The 27,499-nt window shown below is 36.2% G+C and overlaps 1 protein-coding gene across 1 annotated transcript in view; it reads left to right on the forward strand.

Annotated features, from left to right (window-relative positions):
• COL11A1 (collagen type XI alpha 1 chain) overlaps window positions 1-27,499 on the forward strand; it is a 561,059-nt gene that overhangs the window by 15,315 nt on the left and 518,245 nt on the right. Inside the window, exon 3 of the mRNA XM_057310420.1 lies at window positions 17,852-18,022. The gene's annotated coding sequence lies outside the window, so the exon portion shown is untranslated. The remainder of the gene's footprint in view (window positions 1-17,851; window positions 18,023-27,499) is intronic.

The raw sequence follows: 27,499 nt of genomic DNA on the forward strand, positions 1-27,499 counted from the left end.
AAGGTCACTTGCTAAATCCAATGGTTATTTCTCCACATTGCTAAATCCAGTGGTTATTTCTCAGATCTTATCCTATTTATCTATCAATATCACTAAACACAGTTGTTTACTCTCTGCTGTAAAAACAACCAAAACAAAAAACACAACTCCAAAACTAAGCTCCCTTCATTTGACATTCCGGGTACCACACTTTCCATGTTTTCCCTCAATCATTCTGGTCACTCTCTTCGTTTCTTTTGCTGGTTCCTCATCTTGACCTCCAAATGTAGGAATTTCTCAGGGTTCAATCTTTTATTCTCACTCTACTCATTCTATAGATAATCTCAACAAGTTTCATGGCTTTAAAAACCATCCATATATTGATGACTCCTAATTTATATCTCCAGCCTTTACCTCTTCCCTGTATGCTTCAAAACCATAAACCTAAGTGCTTACTTTGACATCTCCTCCATGTTGTATAATAATCACCTCAATCATAACATGTATAAAACTGAGCTCTTGATATTCTTTAAATCTCTTAAGTTTTTTTCTATCTCAATTACTTTTGATTTCTCTTTATCTTTTAACTCCTGTGACTTTCCATTTAGCAAATCCTCATTTTATCCTCATTTTACCTTAAAAATATATAAAAAATTGGACCACTTTTCTCTATCCCCACTGTTACCACCTTGTCAAAGCCACCATGAACTTTCTGAAATTGCAATAGCCTCCTGGCCATTCTACTTTTGTCCTTGTCCCCGGGCAGACACAATAAGGCTCAACAATTATTCCGAGTGTTCTCTATTTACCAACTCCCTTGTTCTTAGGTGGGACTATATAATTCATTCTGGTCAACGACCTGTTACTGAAAGCAACGTGTCAATTCCAGACTATAGCATGGAAGCATAGATGTGAAAGCAGTGATGATGGAGGCCACACATTGAGATTATAGAGATAAGGCAAACAAGACAGACAGGTAAACATAACAAAAAATACGTAGTCACCATATCAATAACAACTGCCTTACGAAATTTCTGGAATCCCACCAAACTTTGCATAATTAAGAAATAACTTTTATTATGTTAAATGCATTGATAGTTTAGGGTTATTTTTTTTAACCATATCAAAACTAATTCTAATAATACACTCAGATGGTTCATTTTATGTATCAACTTGACTGGCCACAGGGTGCCCAGATTAAACATTATTTCTTTGTCTCTGAGGGTGGTTTTAGATGAGATTAGCACTTGATTTGGTGGACTCAGTAAGGTAGCTTGCCTAGTCCTGTACAGGTAGACCTTTGAGGTCCTGAATAGAACAAAAGGTGGATGATGGAAGAGTCCACCCCTTTTTTCTTACCTCACTGTTGAGTTGAAATATTTCAGCTCTAGCCTTTACTGGGATTTATACCATCAGCTCCCCTGGTTCTCAAGCTTTTGGATTTGGACTAATTTACACCATCAGCTTTCCTGGATCTCCAGTTGACAGAAGGAAAACCATGGGACTTTTCAGCCTCCATAATCACAGGAGCCAATTCCTCAAAATTAGTATCTATCTTCTCTATGAATATATAATTTTTATTTATTATAAGATTTTAAAATTTACTTTATATGCATATAGAAGAACCTATAGTATATATTAGTCTTATAATAAGAATATATTTTGGGTGGGGAAGATGGCAGCAGGGTAGGAGGAGCCAAGGCTGGCCTTGTCTCACAAATACAACTGGATAACTACTAAATCATCCTAAGTACCCCAGAAACTGATCTGAAGATTGGCAGAACAAACTGCACAACTAAAGGTAGAAATGAGGCCACATTGAAGAAGGTAGAAAGTGTAGAGATGTGGCTTGGGAGAGAAATGGATCATGGCCACTGTGATGGGAAGGAGCCATGGTTGCAGAGAAGGTTGAGAGAGAGACTAACACTCAGGAACACATGGGGAAATGAAACCCTATAGCAACTGGCTTGGAAAGCAAGAGAGCCTGAATTTGTAAGTTCTGTAACCAGCGGGGCTTAAAGCCTGGAGTTTTAAAGGTCAGCATGCTTGGTTCTGGGAGAGCTTGGAGGACATTGGGGCTTATTTTGCAGAGGGGGCCCACAAACAGTCCACTGACCTACAGCATAGAAACAGCCATCTGAAGTGTGCCTGTGGCACAGAGTGGGGAGGTTAGTTGCTTATCTTGGAGCATTTCCTAGAGAGGCAGCATTAACAAAGAGAACCCTCCAGGAACAAAGGAACTGGCAAGCACCATTTCTCTCCCCCTGCCCCTCAGCATAAACACGAGCCACCTGCAGAAACCAGTGCAGTGCTGGCTCTCCCTACCTAATTTGCTTATGCTAAGCACCTGCAAGAACCACCCTTCCCAGTCGTGGATGCTTCAGTACCAGTGCTGTGGACCCCTCCCCCCAAGACCAGCTGCCAGCACCCCTGCCAACACCGTCTCCCAGCCCAGGAGTTTTACAGGGCCTCAGTTCCAGCAGCAGGTCTCTTTTTACAAGCAGACCAGAACACATCTAGTTAAAACATGCCACATTCAGGCCAGGGACCAAACACTGCCCACAAGAGACAGAGAGCCGCTGCAGATGACTGGCTTGAAGGATAAAGCAGCCATGACAGAACAGCAGAGTGAATGCTGCGCAATTGGTTATACTTCCGAAAGTGCCAATGCCTGGGGAATGGGAAACACTACATGGCAGGGCATTCTAAGACCTCATCTTCATAAATCCATTACCCTCAAGAACAGGAGCTGTAGCAGGCACAGAGACTAAGACAAAATTAGAAGGCAGAGGAATTTGTCCCAATGAAAGAACAGGACAAGGCCATCACCAGAGATCTAACTGAAACCTCAGATATAAGTAACACACATGATGCAGAATCTAAAGCAATGATCATAAGGGTACTCACTGGACTTGAGAAAAGAGTGGAGGACATCAGTGAGACCATTAACACAGAGATAAGGAATAACATAGCAGAGAAAACGATTCAATAAACAAGAAACATGCTTGATGGAATGAATAGCAGGCTGGAAGAAGCAGGGGAATGAATTAGTGACCTAAAGGACAAAGTAATGGAAGGCAATGAAGTTGAGCAAAAGAGAGAAAAAAGAATTTTGCAAAACGAGAATAGATTTAGGGAATTCAGTGACTCCATCAAACATATTAACATTCATATTATAGGAGTCCCAGAAGAAGAAAGAGAAAAGGGGTTAGAGAATTAGTTTAAGAAATAAAACTTCCTTAATCTAAGGAAGGAAACAGATACCCAGATCCAGGCAACACAGAGAACCCCTAACAAAATTAACAAAAGCAGATCCACACCAAGACATAACTGTAATTAAAATGGCCAAATATAGCGATAAAGAACAAATATTAAAAGAAGCAAGACAAAAGAAGGAAACCCCATAAGGTTACCAGCAGGTTTTTAACAGAAACTTTGCAAGCCGGAAAGGAGCTGCATGATGTATCCAAAGCATTGAATGGGAAAAACCTACAGCCAAGAATACTCTATCCAGCAAAGCTATCATTCGGAATAGAAGGAGACATATAGTTTCCCAGACAAACAAAAATTAAAAGAATTCTTGGCCACTAAACCAGCTCTGCAAGAAATATTTAAAGAGGACTACTAGAGTGAAAAGGAAAGATAAAAAATGACAGCATGAAGATAGGAAACACAAAAAGAGTAAAAATGAATATTGCCCTAAAAAAAAAAAAAACCATCAAGGGACTCACAAAATAAAAAGATGTAAAATATGACACCATATACCTAAAACATGGTGAGGAAAGGAGTAACAAATGAGTTCAAGCTTAAACAACCATCAACATGACATAGACTGCTATAGGCAGAAGTTATTATATACAAACCTAATGATAACCACAAATAAAAAACCACTAATAAATATGCAGAGAATAAAGAGAAAGAAATCCAAATATATCACTAAAGAGAACCAGCAAACCATAAAAGAGAAAAAGACAAGAAAGAATCAGAGAAAATCTTCAGAAACAACCATTATTGGGTAATAAAATGGCAATAAATACATATCTCTCAATAAGTACTTTGAATGTAAATGGACTAAATGCTCTAATCAAAAGACATAGGGTGACAGAATGGATAAAAAAGCAAGACCCATGTATATACTGCCTACAAGAGACTCATTTTATAACTAAAGACACATGCAGATTGAAAGTGAGAATATGGAAAAATATTTATCATGCAAATGGATGTCAAAAGAAAGCTGGAGTAGCAATACTTTTATTGGACAAAATAGACCTTAAAACAAAGACCGTAATAAGAGACACAGAAAGATGGTATATAATAATAAAGGAGACAATCCAACAGGAAGATAACAATTGTAAATATTAATGCACCCAATTGGGGAGCACCAAATGACATAGAACACTTAATAACAAGCATAAAGGAATGAATTGATAATAATACAATAATAGTAGGGGACTTTAACACCCCATTTACATCAATGGACAGATCCTCTAAACAGAAAAACGGCAAGGAAACAATGGCTTTAAATGATACACTAGAACAGGTGTATTTAACAGATATGTTCAGAACATTCTACCCTAAAACAGTGGAATACACATTCTTTTCAAATGCACATGGAACATTCTCTAGAATAGATCATATGTTAGGCCACAAAACATTCCTCAACAAATTTAAAAAGATCAAAATCATACCATGCATCTTTTCTGACCACAACATTATTAAACTAGAAGTCAAATACAACAAAAAATCTGGAAAAACCACAAATATATGGAGGTTAAATAACATGCTACTAAACAATGAATGGGTTAACCAGGAAGTGAAGGAAGAAATAAAAAAGTATGTGGAAAAAAAATGAAAATGAAAACAATGGTCCAAAATATTTGGGATGCAGCAAAAATAACTCTAAGAGGGAATACAGATCTACCTCAAGAAGTAGGAAAAACCTCCAACAACCTAACCTTACACCTAAAGGAGCCAGAAAAAGGACAACAAACAAAACCTAAAACCAGCAGAAGGAAGGAAATAAAGATTAGAGCAGAAATAAAGATTAGAGCAGAAATAAATGATACAGAAACTTAAAAAATAGTAGAACAGATTGATGAAACCAGGAGCTGGTTCTTTGAAAAAAATCAAGAAAGTTGGTAAACGTCTAGCCAGACTCATCAAGGAAAAAAGAGAAAGGACCCAAATAAATAAAGTCACAAATGAGAGAAGAGAAATAATACCACTGAAATACTAACAATATAAATAGTATGAAAAAGTATCTGCCAACAATTTGAACAACTTGGACAAAATGGATAAATTCCTAGAAACATATAACTACCAAAACTGAAACAAGAGGAAATAGAAAGTTCAAACAGACTGATTACCAGCAAATAAATTGAATCAGTAATCAAAAAAACTCTGAACAAAAGCCCAGGACCACATGGCTTCATGGGTGAATTCTACCAAATATTTAAAGAGTCGATACCTATTTTATAAGTATCTATTTTTTTTTTTTGGAAAAGGAAGGAAAATAGGAAAGGAAGGAAAACTTGCGAATTCATTCTCTGAGGCCAGCATTATCCTGATACTAAAACTGGATGACACCAAAGAAAAGCGAACTACAGGCCATTATCTCTGATGAACATACACGCAAAAACTCTCAACAAAATAATAGCAACCCAAATCCAACAATACATTAAAAACATCATTCACCATGATCAAGTAGGCTTATTCCTAGGTTGCAACAGTGTTTCAATATTTGCAAACCAATCAACATGATATGTCACATCAGTAAGAGAAAGGATAAGAACCATATGATCATTTCAAAAGAAACATAAAAGCATCTGACAAAGTACAACATCCATTCATGATTTTTTAAAAGATTTTATTTATTTATTTGACAGAGAGAGAAAGACAGCCAGTGAGAGAAGGAACACAAGCAGGGGGAGTGGGAGAGGAAGAAGCTGGCTCCCAGTGAAGGAGGGAGCCCGATGCGGGGCTCGATCCCAGGTCGCTGGTATGACCCGAGCCGAAGGCAGGCGCTTAACGACTGAGCCACCCACGTGCCCTAGATTTCATCATTATGTCTTATCTGGAAAGTCGTAATAGCCTCCTAATCAATTTCTTTGTTTCCATTCTGTACACTTACAGTCTATTCTCCTCACAGTAACTAGTGTGGTCTTTAAAAGATACAAATTTGATCATGTTGTTTGAAACTTTCAATCGGTTTCCCATCACTCTTGGGCTATAAAGTCCTTATCATGTCCTCTAAAGCCTTCTAGGGTACTTCTATAATCTCATACTCCTACTACTCTGTTTCTTATGCGCTCCCTTTTAGTCATTCTCGCTGTAGTGGGGGGTAGGGGTGATGGGATAGAGGCACAGAATGAAAAACAGAATTCTTCCTCATGGTCCTTATGTTTGCTGTCACTCTTACTAGCATTCTTCTAGATGCTCCTGTCCCTCAGATTTATTCAGCATCTACTCAGATGTTCTTTCCTCAGAGGATTTCCATTACTCCTCTGGAAACAGTGTACCTCCTCATCTGCCCATCCCTAATCACTTATCCTGATGTATTTAAGTTTTGGGCATATAACAGCCTAGACATTATATTAATGTTTATATATGTCAGTGTGTGCCTGCATGTGCGTGTTAATGATATAAGCTTTATGAGGTTAAGTATATTTGTTTTGTCTTTTTCTTGTTCACTTCTTCATCCACAGGTCAAAAATAGTACCTGCACATTTTAGGAGGTCAGCAAATAGTTTTTGAATTAGTAAGTGTTTCCAATCATATATTTATCTTGCTTGCCTGTATCAGAGTTTCAATTTTGCGTTCAGAGCTGGTTAAATGCACAGATTTGAGAGTGAAACCGCCTGGGTTTATATTCCTTTTCTGCTGTGTTTGGAGGGGAGGTTGTGTGACTTTCTGGCTCAGTTTTCTAATCTGTAAAATGGAGAAAATGTCTTCCTTACAGGCTTTTTATGAGTATTACATGAATTAATCCGGCATAGAGTCAGTGCTATTGAAGTTGTATTTGTTGTCATTTTTACATTTAATTGATGATTATTTGAGTAATGTCTGTCTTCGCCATGAGGCTTTTAGGAACCATATTAGTTTTTTTTTCACCACTGTATCTCCAGATGCCAGCTTATAATAGGAACTCTACAATTTATGTTAAAAAAAGAGAATGGTTTAAGTTTTGAAATAATGCTTGCATTTTTGTATGCACCAAATGCTTTCCCATATTCTGTAGTTACCAGTGATTGACACTAGATGGCAAGCTTGTTCTAGGCAAGGCAAATGTTGCTGGCATTAAGCCTCATAAATGGAGTGTAAGTGCAAGGTAGGGGAAATGTCATGTATGGTTTTTAGGTTGGCAGGATTGTAGGAAGATGAGAGTTTAATCATAAAATAAGAAGACTCACCTATATTTTATTCTGCTTCATTCTATTGTATGTTCTAAGCTTCTGACCAGCTAATCTCTTACATAGTGATGGTTTTTGGCATTTCTGTCATTCTACTAGTTCCTTTTTACATTATTCATAGTTTTCTATTGAAAAACAGTGTTGAAGGGGCACCTGGGTGGCACAGCGGTTAAGCGTCTGCCTTTGGCCCAGGGCGTAATCCTGGCGTTATGGGATCGAGCCCCACATCAGGCTCTTCTGCTGTGAGCCTGCTTCTTCCTCTCCCACTCCCCCTGCTTGTGTTCCCTCTCTCGCTGGCTGTCTCTCTCTCCGTCGAATAAATAAATAAAATCTTAAAAAAAAAAAAAAAGGAAAGAAAAACAGTGTTGAGAAAGTTCTCTTATAGTATTCATTATTAACGAAAGTTTCCTAATTCTTTCAACCCTATACCTGCTGGTTCTAAAAATCCATTATGATTTTGGCTGGGACATGAGTTACTCTATATCTTAAACCCTCTACTCCTCATTCTTGAGAAAGAACTTTGACTTTTGTTCTGATTATTGGTCATGCACACTTATGTGAACCACACATAATTTTTGTTCTCCTCTCGCTATCAATGTACCATCTTGGAAAAAGAAAATGTTGGTTCAGTGCTATTGTGTTTGTCTAACTTTACTTTTATTTAGTGAAATTATTAACAGGCACCTGGTATAAAAGAAAGAAAAGAAAGTGTTGAGCATACAAATTAGGTAGTTTCTAAATGATCAATACTCTTTTAGATTCTGGAAATTAATTTTATAAATATCCCTTAATTAGAATTGATCAGATGTATGCACATGCTGTGGTAAATTAAATTTACTAAAATATATTCAAAATGTGGATGTGTAAAAATGAGTAACAATACTTTAAGACAGTAGTCTTATTATTTTTCCCTTTGGACTATGATGTGATATATTATTGGGTAAAAGAAAGAAACTCGGTTAACTTTCTTTCAACTGCTGAAAAAAATTTTTTTCTTCCTTTTCCATGCTTAGTAAGAAGGGTGATTATTACTTAATTCTCTTCATTAGAATGGATTAAACTGAAAGGAATATAAATTATTTAATTATTAAAATTAATTTTTTTACATTAACCCAGACTTTGCTACCATTTGTAATGCTGGTAGGAGTTCAGACGTATTGATAATATTTCTCAGTTTTAAATGATTGAAAGCAGGAAAAATAATTCAGTACAGTGATTTCTTATATCATGGGAAAACTCATACCTTGAATTCTGAGTCTTTCACTGACTTCAGTGTAGTCTTTAATCTCTCTATTCTCTTTCAAATCTGACTCATAAAATTATTTTATATTCACTTTGAGAGAAAATTTATGAGTTGAGCTATTATACTATGAAGGCATCCACCAAGTAAATTTTTCAAAAATATGACTGTCCCACAAATATCCCAGATTCAGTCACCCTGAGAACTCACATTTTTTTAAAAAGATGTATTTATTTATTTGAGAGACAGAGAGTGCACACATGCACGTGTGCCCGAGAGTGGGGGTGGGGGTGCAGAAGGAGAGGGAGGGAGAGAATCCTTAAGTGGACTCTGCTGAGCAAGGAGCCCAATGTGGGGCTCAGTCGCAGGACCCTGAGATCATGACCTGAGCCGAAATCAAGAGCCAGACACTTAACTGACTGAGCCACCAGGTGCTCCAAGAACTCATATTTTTATTTTTAAAAAAATTGTTTAAAAGATTTTGTTTATTTATTTGCCAGTGAGAGAGAGAGCACAAGCAGGGGGAGCAGCAGGCAGAGGGAGAAGCAGGCTCCCTGCCGAGCAAGGAGCCCAAATGCGGGACTCAAGCCCAGGACCCTGGGATCACTACCTGAGCCAAAGGCAGACGCTTAACTGACTGAGCCACCCAGGTGTTCTGCAAACTCATATTTTTAAAAACAACTATAACTTACTTGAAATGAATGTATTACTATTTTCTAAAAGTAATGCATATTTAGGGATGCCTGGGTGGCTCAATTGGTTAAGCGTCTGCCTTCAGCTCAGGTCCCGATCCCAGGGTCCTAGGATGGAGTCCTGCATCAGGCTCCTTTCTCAGCAGGGAACCTGCTTTTCTCTCTTCCTGCCACTCCCCCTGCTTGTGCTCTCTCTCTCGCTCTCACTCTCTCTCTCTCTCTGACAAATAAATAAATAAAATCTTTTAAAAGTGCATATTTATATTGAAACTCTATGCTGATCAGCAAATGAAAGAAAGAAAAAACATAACCCCATCAATTGTTGATAAACTCTGTTAACAGTTTAGTATATTCCTTCTACTCCTTTATGCATTTTATGTACATATGTTTGTAATAATTGAAGATCATCATTCCTATTACTTTGTAACTCTTAGTAATGGAACACAAACATCTTCTTGTATAATTATACATTGTTCTTCAAATCATGTTTTATAGGGTCCCAATGCATGGATTTAACCAACCCCTTTATTATTTTCCTTTATTCTATGTTAATATATAGTATTAGATAGATACAAAAGAATATATCTCGCATAAATGTTATAGAGCCTGGTAATATAAAAAGGACATTCATGAATCTACCACCTCACTTCTAAACTAAAATATTGCCTAACAATGATCATTCTACATTGGCAAATTCCCCAATGAAGAGTACTACCACATGAAGAAGTTAGAGGTAAATAATCTAGATTGGGCTCCAGCATGCACAGTCCTGCCCCTATACAATTTTTCTATCTGCTTGAAGTCAGCTTTTCCTTTCTTGCCTTTATTTAGTGTCTTGTTTTGATCTATCACTTATGAGAAACAGCATGGCTAAGGATAGGCAAACACAGAGATATCATATCTACCCCAGATAAATAGTTTTCAGAGACATTGTCTTTTTTTTTTTCACCTATCAAATCACTATTAATTTCTTTTATTTATTTATTTTTTTAAATGATTTTTTATTATATTATGTTAGTCACCATACAGTACATCCCCCGTTTCCGATGTAAGGCTCGATGATTCATTAGTTGTGTATAACACCCAGTGCACCATGCAATACGTGCCCTCCTTACTACCCGTCACTGGTCTATCCCATTCCCCCACCCCCCTCCCCTCTGAGGCCCTCAGTTTGTTTCTCATAGTCCATAGTCTCTCATGTTTCATTCCCCCTTCTGATTACCCCCCCTTTCTTTATCCCTTTCTTCCCCCACTGATCATTCTAGTTCTTATGTTCCAAAAATGAGAGAAATCATATGATAGTTGTCTTTCTCTGCTTGACTTATTTCACTTAGCATTATCTCCTCCAGTGCCGTCCATGTTGCAGCAAATGTTGAGAACTCGTTCTTTCTGATAGCTGAGTAATAGTCCATTATATATATGGACCACAACTTCTTAATCCAGTCATCTGTTGAAGGGCATCTCGGCTCCTTCCACAATTTAGCTATTGTGGACAATGCTGCTATGAACATTGGGGTGCACATGGCCCTTCTCTTCACTATGTCTGTATCTTTGGGGTAAACACCCAGTAGTGCAATGGCTGGATCATAGGGTAGCTCAATTTTTAACTTTTTAAGGGACCTCCACACTGTTTTCCAGAGTGGCTGTACCAACTTGCATTCCCACCAACAATGTAGGAGGGATCCCCTTTCTCCACATCCTTTCCAACAATTGTTGTTTCTTGCCTTGCAGAGACATTGTCTTAATCCAAATTTAGTGAAGATCATTTTCATAAAGGAAACTACCCACATTAATGCAGCTACTTTCACAGTAAAGAAAGCACTTACAATATTATACAAAACAACTAACTTGTCATCTTTTTAAACTTTTTATTTTAGAATAGGGTCTTTGCTTTACCTTTTTATAATCAAAGGCTCATTTAAAGTAATTTTTCTCTACTTCTAGAAAAAAAGGAAAGGCTAGCTTAAAGGGTTCTGCTTCTATCAAGTTTTAAACAGCTTTAACTATTTCCAGGTAATTTTAGATAGTTTCAGCTAGTTTGTTTATTACAGTTTATTAAGTCAGAGGAAATAGCTATTTCTTAAGATTAAAGACAGTATTTTATCCCTTTTGGGTAATTTTTATGGTCTACTTAGCCAATAGAAGTCCGACTGCCAATATTTGCTAAATTAATGATTTTGGTGAGTAGAATTACTCAGTAATACTTCAATTGTCTAGAATTAAGCAAACTGGCAACCTAGCACCCCACAAAAAAGTACTTGCAAAAGTCTCTTGATACTCATATGGGGAACTTGCTCTCCACTCTGCCATTTCTCACCCTTGAGGTTTGAATTGAGTTACCTCAATGTACTTCAGGGCTAGACTCATTCATTGGCTTGAAGCAGTCATGATCTGGCCAGTGAGTTTATTTCAGGGGTGAGTAGAAGAGCCAGTCCAATTAAAGTATAATTCAGGACTTTTGCTGTGAACACGAGGGCAGATCCTCCCTTCAACACTGGGCTTGATATGACAATGAGTAGCTTGGAAATAGTAAGGCATTTTGTTAATTGGAAGAGTGTGGCCTAAGATTATGGCCTCCACAGGGAGTAGAGACTGAAAGTTCATCTTGGTGACCTGGAGATAGAGTTACCCCTACAGTGTTCCTTTATGTTAGCCAGGATCCCTCCTTTTTTGTAACATCTAGCTTTGTTGCATTTTCTGTCACTTGCAACCAAAAGAATTCTAACTTATTGACTTACTTTATTTGGTTTATTTCTGTAGTTCTTTATTCAGATATCTTTAGTTTATGAATGATTCTAAAAACCTCCATTTTGTGGTTTTCAAGCAAACAGTTGACAAAAATTTAAAAGGGAAAAATGGGTAGGCCCACTGCCATTAGTCAGCCATTCAATCAGTGCATATTTATTAAACCATCAAACTAGCAAACTCATGGAGGTAGTGGACCATATCTTCTTGTTTATGTCTTGTCTACAATTTTTAGGGTAATTTCTTAGACATTGTAATTGCTCAACTATTATCTAATGAATAAATGAATAAAATAATTAAAGACATTATAATTTGGTAGAAAAAATCTAGATCATTGTTGCCTAAAATATTTGATAACTGAAGCAAAGCAGATTTATGTTTATAATATTAAGCCACAGATAGGCATAAATGGGTAAGGAAAAACTATTATTAGTTCTGTAATCATGAGAAATTACTTCACTTCTCTGTCTCATCTGTAAAGTAATTATAATATCAAGCTGAAGAATTTCTTTGAGGATTTAATGAAATAATGTATGTAAAGTGCCTATAAGAGCTCAATAACTGTTAGCTACTCTTACTGTAATGAATGGATGATCAACCTCACCATAATTTAATAATGTTTGGTTATTATTGCATTGTTATAACTTTCAAATTTTGTTGAAAGCTAAATCTTGTAGTTAAATTTGACACTAAGCATATCCAGTCAAGGTTAGATTTACATATTTCATTAAGTAATTGCTGATCAGATTTTCACATCAAATGTCTCAATTCAAGAATATTGCTGGCATTCACTTTTATAGAATGCTGACAGCAAGAAGCTGAAAATCCTGCCTGGATTATCCAACTATACTAATTCTTTATAGCAGATTAAATATATTAGAAAAGAATTAGAATTAGAGCTATCAGTCATGAGACTCAAGAACATGTTAATAATAGAGCAAGAAAGCAAATTACTGGAAGTCTTCTAAGTAAGAATCAAGGGGAGTCTGAAAAGCATCTCAATATGTCTTTTCCCATTAGAAAATTTTGCTAAATATCCCCAGAATCATTGCAAATGCTAATGAAATATAAAATAGCCTGCATCTTCATTTACCCAAGTTCAAGTGTGCTTTAAACACACTTAGTGCATTTTTGATTTTATGTTCAAAGTACATATCAGAAAAATAAATAGCCAAGAATTGAGAACTATTTTTATTTTTACCTGCTATTTTCATATCTTTTCTCTGGAGTTCCTAAACCCAAAACCTGGGTTTTTCAAAGTGCATTCCAGGACTACCTGTACCACCTGACTACTTTTTTTAATAATAGGTATTGAATGATTTAACCAGCCTCTATTCAGTGTTTTTTGAGTCCATAACAGAACCGACACCACCAGACTTTCTTGGAGTGAGACCTGACAGTCTACTTTGTTAACAAACTCCCCTCCTGATGCAAAGACAAAGTCTTATTTTCTGTGGAACTTAAAACACACGTACATAAACCTGTTAGTTGCTATTAATGTCCTACTAATGGCCACTGTATGTAACTTTAGTAAAGTTAGTCTCTAAAACTGAGTCCTATATAACTATGTTTAATAACAATGATGAAAACCACAAAAATTGGTACTGAGAATTTAATAAAGCATTTAATTAATGTATCCATATAGTTATATCATGAATTAATTCTTTGAAAATATAGAAAATGGCATACAAAGCATAACTAACTAAGCATATTTTATCGTCATGGACCATGGAATCAGTGAGCACTCCCAATGCTGTAGGAATTGGTATGGTGTATATTAATAATACATATTTATTAACATATCCAAATACAGACCATAGTGCCTATCACATGATATGGGCTAAATCACATGATATGAACTAAATACATATTTTAAAGATTTTATTTATTATTTTTTTATTATTTTTATTTTTTTTTTTATTAGAGAGAGAGTGAGAGAGAGCACAAGAGTGGGGTGAGGGGCAGAGGGAGAAGCAGACTCCCCTCTGAGCAGGGAGTCCGATGTGGGACTTGATCCCAGGACTCTGGGATCATGATCTGAGCCGAAGGCAGATGCTTAACCAACTGAGCCACCCAGGATCCCTGAGCTAAATACGTATTTTAAAATATATTTATGTATTTTATGCATTTATTTTTATTTATTATAAGATTAGGCATATATGATTATATATTAATGTAGACAGATCAGTATTTTTTTTTTTTTTTTTTTTTTTTAGATTTTTAATTTATTTGAGAGAGTGAAAGCAAGCATGACTGGTGGGCAGGGACAAAGTGAGAGGGAGAAGAAGGCTCCCCGCTGAGCGGGGAGCCCAAAGCAGGGCTCAGGACTCTATCCCAGGACACTGAGATCATGACCTGAGCCTAAGGTAAGTGCTTAACCGTATGGTAGGCTGAGTTATTTGCTTCAATTCTTTTCCCTGCTTCCTGTAATCATGTGCCCTGTAACTTTTCAATTCTACCCCACCACATAAAAGAGTATACTTTCTTCCCTACCTTTTGATGTTTTGCTCAGTCATATGACTTGTTTTGGCTAGTGGGATTTTAGAAGATAGAACACAGATGTGTTTGTATATTCAGGTTTTTCCTCTAGCTCTTTGCCATTACCATGAGAATACCCTGGCTAGCTAGTGGCTCCAGTGCGGGAATGAAGATCACGTCATTGGATGAAGCAGAGCCACCCCAGCAAACCCAAAGACATGTGACTATAATTCCTCTGACAGGTTCTTGGGCAGTTTTAATGCATCAAAAGATAACTGATAGAATTTAATTCTCTTTCTTTTACATAGCTTTTCAAGATGTTCCTTCCAGGAAATCTTCCCAATACTCTTCCTTTTTCTTAGGCTAGACAAATGCCTCTCCTCGTATCTGTGAATTGCCTTCTTCATATCTTTATCACTGAATGTACCACATTATACTATAATTGCTTTTTACCTTGTTGTAATCTTCCACCATCCTAATTTTCTTTAGAGCTGGAAGTATATATATTTTTTTTGAAAAAAAATCTGTGTCTCACACAAATAATAGGAGCCAAATAATTATCAAATAAATGAATTAATTTATAGGAATAAGTCTGATAGGGGCTCCTGGGTGGCTTATAAGGTTGGTTAAGCAGCTGCCTTCAGCTCAGGTCATGGTCCCAGGGTCCTGCTTGGCAAGGAGCCTGCTTCTCCCTCTCCCTCTGCCTGCTGCTCCCTCTGTTTGTGCTTTCTCTCTCTCTGTCAAATAAATAAATAAATAAAATCTTTTTAAAAAATTAAAAAAAGGAATAAGTCTTCTTTACAATGTGAAATCACATTCACTTTGAAATGGTACAATACAATCTTATGGTAGATTTACTAAGAGATTACAATTTTTGCTTCCTTAAAATAGCAATATATATCTACACCCTTGATAATATATAGCCCTGCCCTTGTCTCCAGGTAGGCAGGAGGTACTTCATCAGCATTTAATTTAGGGCTTGAATATTTGGCTGGCAATGGGCTATGGACTGTTGGTAGATGTGACAGAAGTGAAATAAAATAGTGCAGCAGTCCAGTCTGCCCTGTTGTGCTTCTGTTATTGTCATGTGAAGAACATGTGGCAGGTAGCCCACTAGTCCCACTGATCCAAGAAAGATACATAGAGCAGACTTGAACCTAACCTATAGCTTGAAGCCAAGCTCAGCCTAAATCAGCCAACCTTCACAGGACACAAATGTGTGAGCAAGAATAAATGATTGTTGTTTCATGCCTTGAAGTCATGGGGTAGTTTGTTTACAAGCACAATTGTGGCAATAGTTGATACTTACCCATGAAGAGATTTTTTTCCATGTGACTAGTTAATGAATAAACTACACAGTTTATTTTATATACACAGAAAAATTTTCTAGTGCTTACATATTTTTATAATCAATCAAAATGAATCTAGTATGCCTTATGACATAAAACAAATCCTTATTGACACAGTTGAATTAATTACCATTATAGCAGATGGATGGTTACAATTTTAGTAATTTCAAGACACAAATCAAATTATTTACTTCCCTCCCCACTTTTCTCTTTCTCCCCGTCTCTCTTTATACACACACATATACACACATATATGCATATGCACACACGTGCATACAAATACATATCTATCTAATTATTAAACTAAAGCTTACATATGTAGTCAACACTGCTGGTTATTTATTCCCTGACATCCATTTTCCCTCTTCCTATAATACTGGGCACTAGGTCATCTAGACTAAAGATTCCTAGTCTTCCTTCAAGCTAGATGTGCTTATGTACTGGACAATGACATATGAGCAGACATAATCTCTGCCCCCTGCAAACAATACCCTTAAAGGAAAGGAAAATACATTTTCCTCCTTCTTTCCTTTTTACTGCTAGCTAGAATTTGTATAGGTGTTAATGAGCCATCTGGGAACCCAGAGGTGGACAAATCACATGATAGAAGGAAGCTGACCCTCTGATTACTTTTTACTTTGTATAGCACAACTGCCGTAACAGCATGGGCCTTTAGCTTGTGTGAAGACAGACTTCATTCTTGTTTATGTGATTGATATTACTATATTTGAAATGTATATCATAAAAATACATGGTCTATATACTATTCATCCGAGTTATTCTAATTAAATGGCTACTTTAAAAATAAAATATATTCTAAGTGGAATCAGTCAAGCAGAGAAAGACAATTATATGGTTTCACTCATATGTGGAACATAAGGGATAGCATGGAGGACATTAGGAGAAGGAAGGGAAAATTGAAGGGGGGGAAATCAGAGCGGGAGATGAACCATGAGAGACTATGGACTCGGGGAAACAATCTGAGGGTTTCAGAGGGGAGGGGGGTTAGGGGACGGGGTAGCCCAGTGATAGGTATTAAGGAGGGTATGTGTTGTAATGAGCACTGGGTGTTATATGCAAATAATGAATCATGGAGCACTACTTCAAAAGCTAATGATGTACTATATGGTGACTAACATAGCAATAAAAAAAATGAAATGTATATTTTTTTAGTTACAAAATATTTGTGTGTTAATACACTTGTACACTGAGTCAGAAACCAAAAATTTTACCCTCTGCACTTCTGTCTAGTAATGGTCATCCTAACAGTTTGGTGTTTTTATAGCATTTGCACTACTGGACCAGTTGTCATTGTCTGCCCATTCCTTCCTGTGTAAGATATTAAATGACAAACAGTCCATACCAGAGCCAGTGATTACAAGTTATTTAAAGGTTTATTACCTATGTAGGCATAGGCAAAATGAGGGGAATCCCTGGGCTTGTGAATCTCCAAAGAGAAGAAGGGAGAGGAGGGAAGTGGAGGAGAGAAGTAGAGTGAGAGAAGAGAAATACAGTACAGGATACTGCCTGCCTGCATTTTTGAGTAAGGCCGAAGGCAGACTAATATTGGTGCCTCCTCCAAATAGGGGTCTGTGTTAGGGGGTGGGCATGGAGATCGAAGACAGGCAGGGTGGCATGTCTTGCACAAAACTTATTTATCAGCATAGCAGAAGTGATGGGCAGGGGGAGGGCATTGACAGTTTTCTCCCTGGTATTGACTTATTGTACTAACTCTATTTCTCACTGGTATGTATCCTTCTAGCCTAATTTTGTAAGTTTCATTAAACTCGATTACAGTTAAGGAAGGGTATGATGACTAATTTTATGTGTCAATTTGGCTGGGCTATGGTGCCCAGGTATGTGGTCAAACATTATTCTATATGTTTCTAAGATGATTTTTTGGATGAGATTAATTTATAAACTGGTGAACTTTGAGTAAAGTGGATTGCCCTCTCTAAGGTGGTTGGGCCTCATCCAATCAGCTGAAGGCCTGAATAGAACACAAGACTGACTTCTTCTGAGTAAGAGGGAATTCAGCAGGGCGAGGCTTTCAGACTTGAACTGCAGCAGCGGGTCTCCAACCTGCCAGTCTACCTTGCAGATTTTGAACTTGTCAGCCTCCATAATGAGGTAAGCCAATGTCTTAAAATAAATCTCTTTATAAATGCACATCCTATTGGTTCTGTTTTTCTGGAGAATCCTAATATAAGGGAACAAACAAAATGATTACTAAATATGAAATATATTCATATTCATTTTGTAGCAGAAACTTCTATTTCAAATGGAAATAAAATGATGATGATAATTGAAATACAGCTATACAAATTATATTATGATCCACTTTATTTAAAACCTCACAGTGTTACATTATCCTAACTTATTGCCAACCATCTATATTGGCCCTATGTGTTATTTCTTAATTTATTTATCAAACAAAACTATTGTGTGTAGTGAACTAGTTCAACCATAAATCGAATAATTTACATGACAGGTAAACAGAAATGTTTATCCAGCAAGTTTCACCTTAGGTTTGGTCTGCAACCAGTGGAAAATGCTCCCTTGTACTAATGAATAGATTCACTGAAGCTAACCAAAGCACCTGCCAAAAATACCTTAAAAATGTTCCTTTTCCAGAACCTAAAAAAAATAAAAGTGTTCAAAATGTTAATTCAAAGTACTAAGGGAACAAGCACATACCTTGTGTTAACTAGTGTTTATATGAGGTGGGAATTCAAATTACTGAGGCTTAATTGTATAAAGATATCTGGGGCTTAGCAATAATTTTTGGGTAAGGTGTTTGGATAAGGCACTACTGAAGTAAGTAAATGTCTTTCTCTCAGTGGTTTTGGTTTTTTTATTCAATAAAATACCTTTCTAAGTTTCTCTTTTTTTGTGGGGGAAGGAATGTTTTATAATATACCAAGGAAAACAAGAAATGATGATAATCATAGTAATAGTAATAATAGCTGTTTTCAAACTTGTGGATCAAAAATGAATATTCTCCAAGCATCACATAGAAGCACACTCAAGGCGGGACACACCAAGAAAATACTATCCTAAAGATTCGGGTCTTTCATAATGATACCTATTGCTACCTTCTGTCTCACAGGGAAGATGACTAAGATAAATGCCTCTCCTATGCTTTAGATCCCATCTACCCACATTTCTTCGAGGATATCTTTTCACAAATTAAGCACATTTCTTTCTTCATAGCTTCATTTTATCACTCTTCACTATTTCCTTCTCTCCAGAAAATACATTGATTTCTCTTGTCTTGAAAATACTCTCCCTTAGTTCCGTGTACTTCAATCATGATCATTCCTTTATTTCACAGCCAAGGTTCTTTTAAGGGCTACCTAGGATTGCTCTGTCCACCCCTTTATTTAGTAACCAGAGATATTTCTAAGTCAGAGTGTAAAGCTTGGGTATTGCACTTACTGTCAGATTTAATTCTTAACTCTCTGACAAAATATCTGTAGATATCCTCTACTCCCTATTTACAGATGAGGAAACTGAGATCGAGACAGACTAAAGCATTTGCTGAAGGTAACTCAGACCCAAAGTCTGTGCACTGGAATATAGACATTGTCATCCCTCCTAAAATTAACTGCTCTTCATTGACTGAGGGCTTACTCTGTTGATATATATCAGGCACTGGGTAAGCTCTTTACCCACATTGTTGTTTAGTTCTCATGACATCTTTGTGCAGTGGATGCTCCCATTCATTCCTCAACCTCCATGGATCCTCCAAATTCTAATGAAATGTTTTTTCTCAAATTGTGAATAATCTAGTGAATGCCAGATCAAGTGAGCATTTCATTTTCCTTTTTAATTATTTCTCTGTGGCACTTAGTATTTCTGAGCACTGTTTTTAGAGAAAGATGTCTTCATTAATGTTAGGGAAAAAATCTTGGCTTATACATATTTATAATAAGAAAATTGGAAAACACTAATAAAACGAAGAAAAAATCAGCAGTAGTTCTACCATTCAGAGATGATTAATATTACTATTTCACTATATATAATTTCAGAATTTTTTCAGAATAACTGATTCATATACATTCACATATATGAATATTCACATGTATTTATATATTCATGTATTTTTTAAAATGCAAAGTCTAAGCTTTGTAATCTGCTTTTTTCACTCACCAGTGAAAAGTTTCTATCTTACATGTCAATAACTATTTTCTTACAAAATAATTTTTAAAGTTTTAATAGTTGCACAGTATGGCTGTGTCATTTACTTACTCAGTGCTTTATTGTCAGATGTTTAGGTTGTTTTTGAATTTTTCTTTAGCTTTAAAAACATATGCTGTGATTGTCCTTAGGATAATTTGCTAAAAGTATACTTCTAAATCAAAGTATACACATATTTTTAAAGCCTGGGACACATATTGCCAAATTTCTTACAAACAACTTTCTGACCTCTCTTTGATTATTGATTTGCTTGTATTACTCTTTCCTGGTCCTCAGCCTATTTTCTCAAACATTGCATGTCAAATCTCCTTTACTAATAGCTTCTTTCTTTCTGGATCCCTTAAATGTTTCTGTTTCCCAAGGATCTGATTGCATTCTTCTCACTGTACATACTCTTACTGGAATATATTATCCAGGCACGTGGTTTCTACTTCAGCTTCCTATAGCAATTTCATCACCATTTTTTGTCTTACTAAGCATTTCCTACTTTACAAGGCTCTACACTTGACCTAGTCTCAAAGTCAATACCATTTGCTTTAAAATTTTAATGCAGCAGACTCAAATGCTCAGTACTTATTTCTGTATCGGTTATTTATTATTGCCTAAAAAACCACCCCAAATTTTGGTAGTTTAAAACATCAAACAGTTCTCTGGATCAGAAATTGGAGTTAGATTCAGCTGATAGCCTTATGTGGCTATAGTTACCTCAACAGTCAACTAGGGGTAGATGGCCTAAGGTGGTATGTTAGTTTTCTACTGCTGGCATAATAAATTACCACAGATTTAATGGCTTAAAACAATACAAAATATTATCTCAAAATTCCTTAAGTCAGAGTCTGGATTGGCTCAGCTGGGTTCTCTGCTCCAGATTTTCACAAAGCCAATACTAAAGTGTTGCCTAATTGGGCACTTAGGAAAAGGCTCCAGGAAGAATCCACTTCCATGTTCATTCACATTGTTGGCAGAGTCTAGTTCCTTATGGTTGTAGGGCAGAAGTCCTCCTTTCCTTGTTGGCTGTCAGCTGGGGATTGCCCTTGGCTCCTAGAAGAATCTTTCATCTTCATCTCAGAACAAGTGTCAGTGTGTTGAATACTTTTTTATGCTTGGATTCTCTCAGACTTCTCCTTTTGCCAATCTCTGACTCATTCTTCTGCTTTTAAGTAAAACTTCAACTAGTCACATAAAAGAAAACAAGTTAACTTCGGAATTCAAAATAAAAAAAAATGCAGGAACACAGTTGAAACTTGTACTTTTCTAGCTGATATTCCCATTCCATTTTCTCATAAGTTGTTCTGGTATATTTCCTTTCATTTATTCTATCAATTTCTTTTGTTTTCAAGTATGGAAACCAACTTAAACAAGGTCAAGTAAAAAGTTGTTTATTATAAAGCCACAGATGTCTCAAGATTTTAAAGAATGGGAATGAGTAATGTTGAACCTCATGGGACCTGGATTTGGGATGTCAGGAATAGAGACCACTCTTTGTTATTTTTAGGACTCCAAGGACTCTAAAATCTGCTTTCTCTCTGTTGCTTAACTATTCTGTTTCTTTCTTTCTTACCACCTTCTAATGTATTTTGTATGATGCCAGTTAGAATCAACAGTAATAGCTCTAAACTATGACTGCTTAACATCTGTTCTTATTAGTAATTGATTACTATCTCTCTGTCTCAGTTCATTTCTTTCTTTCTTTCTTTTTTTTTTTTTTTAGAGACAGGGGTGGGGCAGAGGGGGCCAAGGGAGGTGGGGAGAGAGAATCTTAAGCAGGCTCCATGCCCGGCATGGAGCCCACCACAGGGCTCTATTTCATAATCCTGAGATCATAACCTTAGCTGAAACCAAGAGCCTGATGCTTAACCAACTGAGCCACCCAGGCACCCCATCAGTTCATTTCTTAAAAGATTCAGGTTTATCATTAGGCTGCCAGTGCCTTGATGGGATTTGGACTAGATGATTATCCATGATTGGGCATGAGGAGGTGGGTGAAAGGATCACAAAGGTCTGTCTCTCTAAAGTCTGTGGTTATAGTAGATTCTAGAAAATAAGTGTCTAGGAGAGGAAATGATAGGCATGTCTACTATACTTGTTAAAAATTTTGAAAGTAAAGTTTTAGGGTATATTTAAATAATATATCTTACTGCTTTTAAATATTCATGATTAACAGTACACTATTTCTCTTCAGTCTTTTTATATGCATTTTTATAGTTATGATCATTTATGTGTATATATACTTTTACTTTGCTTTTTTGTTATTTCTTGATATAGCATAATTTCCTTACATAATTAAAAACACTAAAAGACAAATTATAAATGGCCACATCACATTAAATTATTTGGGTATATAATTCACTTAGCTATTCCCCTAATATTGCAGATTTGGCTTGTTTTCAACATTATAATTATTAGTTTGATTAAATTCTTTGTTCATAAGTTTTTTTTTAATATTTTTTTATTATGTTAGTCACCATACAGTACATCCCTGGTTTTTGATGTAAAGTTCCAAGATTCATTAGTTGCGTATAACACCCAGTGCACCATGCAATACGTGCCCTCCTTACTACCCATCACCAGCCTATCCCATTCCCCACCCCCCTCCCCTCTGAAGCCCTCAGTTTGTTTCTCAGAGTCCATAGTCTCTCATGGTTCATTCCCCCTTCTGATTACCCCCCCTTTCTCTATCCCTTTCTTCTCCTACCGATCTTCCTAGTTCTTATGTTCCATAGATGAGAGAAACCATATGATTTCTTTTTCTGCTTGACTTATTTCACTTAGCATTATCTCCTCCAGTGCCGTCCACCTTGCAGCAAATGTTGAGAAATCGTTCTTTTTGATAGCTGAATAATATTCCACTATATATATGGAACACAATTCTTAATCCAATCATCTGTTGAAGGGCATCTCGGCTCCTTCCACGATTTAGCTATTGTGGACAGAGCAGCTATGAACATTGGGGTGCATATGGCCCTTCTCTTCACTACGTCTGTATCTTTGGGGTAAACACCCAGTAGTGCAATGGCTGGATCATAGGGTAGCTCAATTTTTAACTTTTTAAGGGACCTCCACACTGTTTTCCAAAGTGACTGTACCAACTTGCATTCCCACCAACAATGTAGGAGGGATCCCCTTTCTCCACATCCTCTCCAGCAATTGTTGTTTCTTGCCTTGTCAATTTTTGCCATTCTAACTTGCGTAAGGTGGTATCTTAGTGTGGTTTTGATATGAATTTCCCTGATGGCTAATGATTTTGAACAATTTTTCATGTGTTTGTTAGCCATTTGTATGTCTTCATTGGAAAAGTGTCTGTTCATATCTTCTGCCCATTTTATGATTTATTTGTTTCTCGTGTATTGAGTTTGAGAAGTTCTTTGTAGATCTTGGATACCAGTCTTTTATCTGTAATATCATTTGCAAATATATTCTCCCATTCCGTGGGCTGCCTCTTAGTTTTTTTGACTGTTTCCTTGGCTGTGCAGAAGCTTTTTATCTTGATGAAGTCCCATGAGTTCATTTTATCTTTTGTTTCTCTTGCCTTTGGAGATGTGTCATGAAAAAGGTTGCTGTGGCCGATGTCGTATAGGTTGCTGCCTATGTTCTCCTCTAGGATTCTGATGGATTCCTGTCTCACATCGAGGTCTTTCATCCATTTAGAGTTTAACTTTGTGTATGGTGTGAGAGAGTGGTTAAGTTTCATTCTTTTGCATGTAGCTGTCCAATTTTCCCAGCACCATTTATTGAAGAGGCTGTCTTTTTTCCACTGGATGTTTTTTCCTGCTTTGTCAAAAATTAGTTGCCCAAAGAGCTGAGGGTCCATTTCTGGGTTCTCTATTCTGTTCCATTGGTCTATGTGTCTGTTTTTGTGCCAGTACCATGCTGTCTTTGTGATCACAGCTTTGTAGTACAGCTTGAAATCCGGTATTGTGATGCCCCCAGCTTTGTTTTTCCTTTTCAACAATTCCTTGGCGATTTGGGGCCTTTTCTGGTTCCATACAAACTTAAGGGCTATTTGGTTCATAAGTTTTTGTCTGCATTTTTTGGGGTAGATTTCTGGTGAGTAATAAGGAAGCAGAGTATGAAAATTTTGAGGTTTTTCAATTTTCCCAAGTAGTTGGCAAATTTCTGGAAGGGTTATTTCATTTTACAACAATGCTTTTATTAATCCTTTATATTCATCATCTAGTGATGAACTAGGGAAAAATAGCAGTCCTGGTAATATGAGTCTTGTTAAAATTTAATTCCAACTGCAAAGAGAAAAATCTAGGTTTGTACTTCCATTCTAACTAAAAAAAAAAAAAAACTTTCGTTCAATGAAATAGAGGCAGATTATGAAAAGTACTAACCTCCTTTTTTCTGATAGATCTATTAATTGAATCAATAATTTATTTATTTTATTTATTTATTTTTAAAGATTTTATTTATTTATTTGACAGAGAGACACAGCCAGCGAGAGAGGGAACACAAGCAGGGGGAGTGGGAGAGGAAGAAGCAGGCTCCTAGCAGAGGAGCCTGATGTGGGGCTCGATCCCAGAACGCCGGGATCACGCCCTGAGCCGAAGGCAGACGCTTAACGACTGTGCCACCCAGGCGCCCCTGAATCAATAATTTAAAAATTACATTTGTTTGGAACAGTTATCCTCATTTAATCGCCTCAGCATAGCCTGAATATAATGTGATGAATCGTTTCAAATTGGTGACTCCATTGATATGTTCTTGTGCTTTTTACAGCAGAAAAAGTATGAACTTTCCCACTCTCTCTTTTTTTTTTTAAGATTTTATTTATTTATTTGAGAGAGAGAGAGCAGGGGATGGGGGAGAGGGAGAGGGAGAAGCAATCTCCCCACTGAACAGGGAGCCCGATGCAGGGCTCAATCCCAGGACCCTGGGATCATGACCTGAGCTGAAGGCAGACACTTAACCGACTAAGCCACCCAGGCACCCCTTCCACTCTTTTACTAATATTATGTTGTGTTATTTAGCCTAAAATAATTATATCATCAATAATTGGCATCATATTCTCTGTGTCCTCATACTGGATGGCCACTCTGATGTCTCATAATCTTAATCCCATGATTAATGATTTTTCTGGAAGAACCTCCTTAGTAGCATAAAGATTGATTGAGGATGTGGCTCTGAAGTCAGACAGACATGATTTCATATCATACATGTTTCTCTTATATATTAGCCTGGATTACTTGAGGTAAGTTATGCAACTTGTCTAATACTTTTTCCTCATCTGTGAAATAAGAATAATGCTAGAATTCATTTCATGTTGTTGCAAGGTGTAAATGAATTAATGCATGTCTGTTACTTAGTCCATAGTAAACACTCAAAATGTCAGTTAATACTATTGACTTAATAAGTTAATAATTGTTAACTATTATCTATTTCTACCCTATTTATTCTATTACTTTTACTTTATCTAAATTTGATTCTCTGAAGTAAATAAAAAATCCAGTTCCTACTTCAGTTTTATTTTCTCTATATATACTTCATTGTGCCACAGAGCCAGCTCCTCCATACATACTTTCAAATCTTACTGGATTATTAGTTTTCATGGTAAAATTTTCTCTACACATGATCCATAGACCATCAAATATTATTAAAACTTAGATTTTTTAAGATCACATCATAGTTATAATAAAAAATTAAACTTAGTAAAGTTAATGCTGAATTCACTCCAGCTATATTGCTTACTCAGCAGCCCATATGTCAATACACATGATGATATGGTACAGAATTTAGTAAACAAAGCCACATATTTGCTAAGTTAAAAGCAAGTAATTGTTTTTATAAATGAATAATAAGAAAGAGAGAAGAAAAATTTGTGGATGGCTTTGGTGATCCTGTCATCTGGCCTGACTTTTACAGCTAAGTGTTGGTGTTCTTTTGAGCATGGAGTAATTTTGTAGAACACCAACATCAGAAAGTCACTCTGTGACCACGAAGAGCAAGACAAAAACAAGCTTACTTTATAATCATGTCTGAACACAAAATATGAATAATTGTGGGAGTCACAAGATAGCAAATACTTCCCTTTCCTAGCTAATATGAATGACTGTCATTTCTTAGCCAATTACTGCTTTAGCCTCACTCTAGTCTACCTTTCCTATATAAATGAGATTTATTGAGATACCCAATTATTAAATTATCCCACTTTCTGGCACAACTCAATTTAGGTTATTCTTGCTTGACCTCACCAAAATCATTCAGTCATAACCCAAATCCTACAATAAGTCTTTTCTAACATCCCCTTCTTAAAAAGTCCCACAGTTCTTCACAGTATGCTTTCTCTCTCAATGGTAGCAAATAATAAACCCAACTTGTTCAACTCCAGGTATGTTCCTGGTGATCTTTGTCTAGAAGGCATTGACAGAACATAAAAGTTGCCAACCTCCTCAGATTTTCTTTACTTTTACTCAACATCAGTTGTTATCCATTTTGTTGAATAGTGAGACCACTTTTAAATTGTCATAGATGGATTTTTAATATTAAAATCTTTTAAATTTTGTATAGTTTTTGTTGCTTCAAAAAATTCAATTCTCCAGATTAGTGGTTGCTAGAGTGTGGGCTATGGAGTGGGCATAGGCGAAAAAGATTAAAGTGGTAAGAAGGTACAAACTTTCAGTCATATAATAAGTAAATCTTGGATTGTAATGTAAAACATGGTGACTATACTTTAAAACACTGTATTATATATTTGGGATTTGCTAAGAGAATAGATCTTAAAGGTTATCGTTACAAGAAAAATAATTTTAACTGTGTGTGGCGATGTGTATTAACTAGACTTATTGTGTGACCGTTTCATAATATATATATCAAATCATCATGTTATATATCGGAAACTAATAAAATGTTAAATGTCAATTATATTTCAGTACAAGAAATTTAAAAAATTCAGTCTGTTTCTTCATTTAATGATTGCCACACATGTTCTTTTATATTTAATAATACCCCTCAAATATTGTTTGCTGAACAAATACTCTTGGATACCATTTAATTTGTTTAAGATAATCTCATTAAAGAGCTCATTAGAGCCACATTCTAAATTGGAGTGCACCATTTAGTAGCATGCTGAGACTGTTAATGGTTTGTGATTTCAGAGTACAATGTGAAAACTTTATAATGCTGTACTTTTTAGTAGGATAAAGTAAGATATAGTTACACTAATTTCCATATTAAACTGCTGCCTAGAATAATTGTTTAATCACTAGTTCCAAGGACAGTAATATTTAACAGGATAAACATTTAAGTAAATGGAGCCTTCTAGTACTCTGTTATCAACTACAAATTCAATTTACTAGGGAAAAGTTTCTCATTAATTCTTTTTCACTGTTTTATCTAACCCAATTAAACTAGTTTTGGCCATTTTTTTCCCTTAAATTCTTATATTAAATGTCAGAGAGTGGAAGC

This window comes from Ursus arctos, unplaced genomic scaffold, assembly GCF_023065955.2.
Source record: "Ursus arctos isolate Adak ecotype North America unplaced genomic scaffold, UrsArc2.0 scaffold_12, whole genome shotgun sequence".
NCBI lineage: Eukaryota > Metazoa > Chordata > Mammalia > Carnivora > Ursidae > Ursus > Ursus arctos.